Source organism: Plasmopara halstedii (assembly GCF_900000015.1).
Source record: "Plasmopara halstedii genome assembly, contig: Scaffold_2061, whole genome shotgun sequence".
In the NCBI taxonomy this organism is placed as follows: domain Eukaryota; phylum Oomycota; class Peronosporomycetes; order Peronosporales; family Peronosporaceae; genus Plasmopara; species Plasmopara halstedii.
In genome coordinates, this window is record NW_020188969.1 from 1,760,135 (window position 1) to 1,765,466 (window position 5,332).

Genomic DNA, 5,332 nt, shown 5'->3' on the forward strand with positions numbered 1-5,332 from the left:
GCGGTTCTCTACATCCGTCCTCCACGCGCCCCGCACAACTGTGGACGAAGATGTCGTCAAAGTATGTCTATGCATACGCCCGGTTGGGCCTGTACAACTGCGTCACAAGACGATCAAATGTTGCTGGTGCATTTGATAGCCTTTGGAGCATCGCCAGCCACTCCCAAAGCATGCCGCTCGGAAAACTCACCGCTGTCAGCGGAATATCACTCGCTCTCATGTGCAGTTGGTAATGCCCATCGACCAAGTCGAGTGCACTGTACTTTCACAGCCAATCATATTGTTCTGGCGAAAAACCTCTCTAAGAATCGGCATCTGTGCCGAGATAGTGGTAGCGTTTAGTTTTTTGTAAGCGAGAGCAATACGCCACTTGTCATTCCGCTTCCGGACACAAAACGTGGGTGTCGGATGGGTAGACTTGCTCCCCTCACCATTCCAGCGTCATGGTTCGCACGGAAGAAGGCGTCAGTGATGTCATACTGCTCCTTGGACTGGGGCCATTGGTTTGTTACGCAGTATTTGGTTCACGGAACATGGTCGAAACTATGATGAACACGTTGGTCCGAAAGTAGGACTGAGGGCGGATCTTTGGATACGATGTCTTAAAACTCCTTTTACAAAGGAAAGTACGAATCCGAGGAATCGTTTAGAATCGAAGACCCATTTCGTGCGTTAACCACCCTCTTGGTGTCCTCCAGGACAGCTTTATCCAGAAGCGACGATGAGTTGATCTCCTCTTCCGGTCGTATACTGACCACTTCAGCTAAGGCGCCTGCCTTCAAGGCACCGCCGAACTTTCGAGGGACATCTCGTCGAGCTCAAGAAGAACATCCTCCGCGGGATTTGCCTTGATAGTGACGTCGCTGTGTTTCTCCCCCGCCATACCGTTAACAAGGGTGTATAGTCGCGCGCTATCGTCTACGGTAGACACATCCTGGGTCACGGTGGATACCCGGTGTCTTACAGCGAGCATACGACGTTGCTTTCGCCTCTTCTCAAAGGTTTTTCGTTTCGGTGAGAGCAGTGTCAACACGCACTCAGCGTCGTCTGGTGTCCTCGCTTTCTGCTTCTCCGGGGCCCTGATGTTATTAACAACATCCGACGAAGAGCAGCTGTTCCCGCAATCTAACGTGCCACTCCACGCGCATCTGATAGGCCTTGCCCACGATGCCTTGGAAGTCGTCCGACCATACCACTCGTGGATTGAAGTGCCTGCTTCGAAGCCGGAGCAGTGCTTAGTGGATTACGTTCAACTCCACGTGCATCACTGGGGACTCAACCCCGATGCCTCGGAACTCGTCCAACCATGCCACTCGTGGCATGCAGAGACTGCTTCGAAACGTGAGCAGTGCTCTGCCACACCACGTGCACCACTTGGACCCTGCCCTTGATGCTTTGAACCTCGTCCGACCTAGCCACTCGTGGCATGCAGCGACTGCTTCGAAACCTGAGCAGCGCTCCGTGTGCTACGTGCCACTCTACGTTCAGCCGCAAGCCATGCTCGGGACACCTGTCCGATACACCTTCGGTTTTCGACATCTCGAATATTACAATGTCCAGCACCTTGACCGTCCCGGTCCAGCCAATAGCGTCTTTGCCTGGTTCACGTGCGCGTAGCGCCCAAGTCTTCGATCTCCAATCGATCCATGACTCATGGTGTTCAAACTATGTCATACTAAGAATTTGGTCAAACCTTGAATCCAAGACGAAGACTAAGCAGCGTTCCATGCTATCAAAATCAAGAAACTTGACACCAAGGTCCACAAGGACCCTCGGCACAGTGACACATATCCCCGTCGTTAATCGAAGAGTGACAATGTCACTTAACCGCGCTTTAGCACCCCAGCACACAGCTCACTTTCAGCCATCGTGGAGCATGGAGTAAAATCACTTGACGCCCCGGATTCGATCTGAATTTTTGTGGCATCTCAACGCCCTTCACGATAGTTATTACGATAAGCAAGCCCAGCTTCCATACACGTTCCGTGTTCAAGACCACGGCGTTCTTCGGAGCTGGTTCCTGCCGACCTCTACCTCTTTAAGGCTCAACAGAGCTCAGTTTCTCCCCAGTAGTACGTCCCGCGTCTACTGGGTACTATCACTCCCCGCGACACCCCAGAAAACTGGAAAGAAGTGAGAGCTCGGTTAGATGAACATCCACGCGCCTTGAGCAGGAGACAACCAGCCGAAAGGTGGCGGGTGTCTCCACATACAACACATCGTCGGGTGTTTGAATGTTGCTCGGCAGCTCGAAACTCCGCCTCCTCGTCTTCAGCATAGCTGAGATCCATCGTATCAGGCCCGTTCGACGAGCTGATAGGGTGTGCATTCCAACCAAGTCGTGCAGAGTTAATGTTGAATTCGGCATTCGATGGCACATTTACTGCTTCTTCGAAAGAAGACGAGTGTACACGAAAGACTTCCATTCTGGCCACGCCAGTGCGGAGGCCCTCCATAAAGACAATCACTATGACCACCTCGGGAAGAGAATCGGCTGCCATACCGGCTTCGCAAGGACCTGAAACGATCAGCCGGCACCTAGAGGCGTTTTCGAGCTATGCAAATGTTCTGCTAGAGCACGTATAGCAGAAGATGTTGGCATCGACAGCGTCGTGACGCCACCGTCGACGACGGACTCCTCCCGACCCAGGCCCCTAATTGTGAGCGTTAACACCTTCGAGAATAAGGAGGGAGAGAATCTCCTGCTCTGGGTAAGAGAGGCCGAGATGGTTTTGGCATCCGCCATGCTCCAGAACGAGCAGCAGCGCGTGGTGCTAGCTGTTTCCATGCTCGGGGGCCGAGCGTGAATATGGGCTTTAACATGCAGTGTTTTGGGAGAAACTGTGTTCCCTTCACGGATGAAGTGGAAGTCAGCTATTGCGAATATTCTCGCCGCCTCACCAGGCATATCGCGTGCGATCGCATTTTCTATCCGCCAGACAGGGCAAGAAGAAATTAATGGTATTCGTCCAAGAGTAGATATCTCTTGTTGCCGGGATGGTAGCCGACCCTCTCCCCAAAGCGGTCGCAGTGACCGTATTTATGGAGGGCCTCCATACTGGCGTGGCCAGAATGGAATTCTTCCAGGTGCATCCATCTTCTTTTGAAGAAGCTGTGAATGTGGCATGGAATACCAAATACAACTTTAAGTCGGCACGACTTGGTTGGAATGCACATCCTAAGGGCTCGTCGAGAGGGCCTGAGCCAAGGAATTTCAGCTATGCTGAGAAAGAGGAGGGAGAGCTCCGAGCTGCCGGACAGCATTTATACATCCGACGATATTTGTTCTGTATAGGCACTTGTCAACTTTGGACTGGTTGTCCCCTGCGCAATGCGCATTGAGGTTCATCGAGCCAGTGTCCCACTTCTAATCTGTCTGGTTTGCCGCGGGGAAAAGACCAAACCCGGTTGGCACGGGCGCCCTACTGGGGAAGAACTGAGTTCCGTTGTGCATCAAAGAGGTTGAGGGCAGCAAGGCCTAGTCTCGAAGAGCTGCGTGCTCTTGAACACGAAACGTGTAAGCAAACAAGGCCTGCCGGTTGTCAAAGCGCAGGAGAAGGGATCTTATAGGAAAATTTTTAGCAATATCTGGTGCTTCGAACAATTATGCTCGACGCTCCACGATCGATCTGTATGCTGAGGCGCTGGAAGCGCGGTGGAGTTTCACCGTCACTGTTCGCTTAGCGACGGGGACTTGCGTTATTGTGCCGGGGTTTTTTGTGGACCTCGGCGTCAAGTTGCTTGACTTTGACAGCGTGGAACGCTGCTTACTCTTAGACTTGGGTGCACGGTATGACCTCATCCTTGGTATGGCATGGTTGGAGCACTATGATCCATGGATTGACTGGGGGTCTTGGGAGACCTTGGGCACTACGCTCGTGTCTCCTGGTGAAGCTCTGGTGGGTCATTAACCCATCTCTGCAAGGAAGGGCACTGGACTGGGACAGTCAATGTGCTGGATATCGGAGTATACGAGTTGTCAAACATCAAAGGAATTTTGGACAGTTGTCCCGAGCATGGTTCGCTGGATGAACGTGAAGTGGCCCGAAACTCACTGAGCACTGCTCATGTTACGAAGCAGTTGCTGCATGCCAAATGTGGCATGGTCGGACGAGTTCCGAGGCATCGGGGTTGAGTCGTCAGTGATGCACGTGGAATTGAACGTAATCCACTAAGCACTGCTCCGGGTTCGAAGCAGTCGCTTCATTCCACGAGTGGCATGGTCGGACGACTTCCAAGGTATCGTGGGCAAAGCCATCAGATGGGCGTGGAGTATCACGTTAGATTGCGGAAATAGCAGCACTTCGTTGGATGTTGTTAATAACATCAGGGCCCCAGTGGAGCAGGAAGCGGGGACACCAGACGACCTAAGTGCGTGTTGACACTGCTCTCACCGAGACGAAAAACCTTTGTGAGGAGGCGACAGCAACTTCGTATGGTGGCTACCCAACGTAAGACGTTGAATAGCCACCTTGACCTAGGATGTGTCTACCGTAGACAATAACGCGCAGCTATACACCCTCGTTAAGGGTACGGCGTGGGAGAAAGACGGCGACGTCACTATCAAGGCACATGCCGCGGAGGATGTTCTTCTTGAGCTCGACGAGATGTCCCTCGAAGAGTTCGGCGGTGCCTTGAAGGCAGGTGTCTTAGTCGAAGTGGTCATCATACGACCGGATTAGGGGATCAACTCATCGTCGCTTCTGAATAAAGCTGTCCTGAAGGACACCAAGAGGGTGGTTAACGCACGAAATGGGTCTTCGATTCTGAAGGGATCCTCGGATTCGTACTCCCTTTGTAAAAGGAACTTTAAGACATCGTATCTAAAGATCCGCCGTCAGTCCTACTTTCGGACCGACGTGAACGTCATAGTTTCGACCATGTTCCGTGAACCAAATACTGCGTAACAAGCCAATGGCCCCAGTCCAAGGAGCAGTATGACATCACTGACGCCTTCTTCCGTGCAAACCATGACGCTGGAATGGTGCGGGGAGCAAGTCTACCCATCCGACACCCACGTTTTGTGTCCAAAAGCCGAACGGCAAGTGGCGAATTGCTCTCGCTTATAAAAAAACTAACGCTACCACTATTTCGGCACAGATGCCGATTACTAGAAAGGTTGTTCGCCAGAACAATATGGTTGGCTGTAAAAGTACAGTGCACTCGACTTGGTCGATGGGCATTACCAATTGCACATGAGAGCGAGTGATATTCCGCTGACAGCGGTGAGTTTTCCGAGCGGCATGCTCTAGGAGTGGCTGGCGATGCTCCAAGGGCTATCAAATGCACCAGCAACATTTGATCGTCTTGTGACGCAGTTGTACAGGCCCAA